This window comes from Aptenodytes forsteri, unplaced genomic scaffold, assembly GCF_000699145.1.
Source record: "Aptenodytes forsteri isolate BGI_AS27 unplaced genomic scaffold, ASM69914v1 Scaffold184, whole genome shotgun sequence".
Lineage (NCBI taxonomy): Eukaryota > Metazoa > Chordata > Aves > Sphenisciformes > Spheniscidae > Aptenodytes > Aptenodytes forsteri.
The window spans coordinates 482367-483841 of record NW_008796078.1 but is presented as its reverse complement, the minus strand read 5'-3'; positions in this window follow the sequence as shown (position 1 = coordinate 483841).

Here is a 1475-nt window from a genome sequence, read left to right as displayed (position 1 = left end):
CCCGCCCGCCCGGCCTGTCCGGTTCCCAGCAGAAAACTCGCGTTTTCTGTAGTTGCCGGTGTTGCAGGAATTCCGAGCGACGCCGAAGAGCATCTCGGTGAAACGGTATCACCGACACGATTGCGGGTCGCGGCAGTTTCCCCATCCTGGTTCCCCGCTGCTGGAGCCTGCGGCGCGGCCGGGCGGGACGTGGTGCGGTTAGACCCGGCTGGACACTGCACAGCGCAGGCAGGCCCACCGGGTCCCAACCTCCCAAGGCCTCGCTGGGGCGAGCGGCCAGGAGGGTGACGGGAGAGGAGGGTGTCTGTTTCCAAGGCTTTCTTAAAACTGCTCTTAGCAGGGCAGGAACGGTAATGGTGGAGTCATTAACCACGCTTGCCCAAGGATAGGAGGTTTGTAGGGCGAAGCAGCACCTTCCGTTCGGCTGGTGGGTGCTGGTGAGCCGTGCGTCGCTGCCGTAGGCCTGACAAGAAGCAGGAGATGAAGCCACTTGCACACGACTGCCCATCGTCCGGGCGGTGTTTGCAGCCGCCCAGCCTCTCTGAGAGGCAAGGACAGCAGTGGGGATGTTAGCAGGAATACGGTGATGGGTTTTCGATGCAACGAATTCATGAGCTTTAGTGCCTGGCAGAGTTCTCTTATTTCCTAGGTTTATTTTTGGAAGAGTTATTTGTAGGTCACTTTCGAGAGTGAATCCTGAGAGGACACGCTGGGGAACTGTTTGGGGAAAAACACTCTCCCGCCGGTAAAGACGAGTTTCTGTTCTCTGTCAGCCTAACACGCACACACAGCCCTGTGGGTGGTGAAAGCCCTGTTTCACCTGTGTTGCTGCTGGTGTTTGGCGCAGGGGTTGTGGGACGCTACAGGGGCCCACGTACTGAGCCAAGCGCTCTGTGCCGGGCTGGCAGGGAGGGTTTTGCTCGTGCTGTGGCGATTCCGAGACGTTGAGCGCACTGCTCTGTCCCCGATCTCTCAAGTCCTCTTCACAGGTGCCATACGTGTTCAGCAGGCACATCCAAACCTGGTGGCAGCACTACACTGGGCACGGGTGCTGCTTTTTTAACGATCACAGCCCTCCCGCTGGCCCCATCGCCTCCCCTGTACTCCACCCTTTCCATCCTGCAGACACTAGTGACTCTCGCGAGATCTCACTGATCAATAAACCATGTTTTTTTCTCAAAAGCTGTCTTCTCAGCCAAATGCTGGTGGGAGCCGGGCTCAGGAGAAGAGAAATAATGAAATTCTGGCGCACCCGCTGTATTCCCGCAGCTGCATGTAGAAGGCTAGCTTAGCATAGACATAGATGTGCAAACCCCTCCGTATTTCCTGGACAATATCAAATATTTATTTAAACATACTCCTGTTGGAGCTAACCTTAGCCAGCGCGACAAATTACCTGTCTCTTGCCTTGCTGTCCGTACTGCGGTTGGAAGGGGCATCCATGCCCGCTGCCGGCAGCTCTGCAAGAGGCAGTG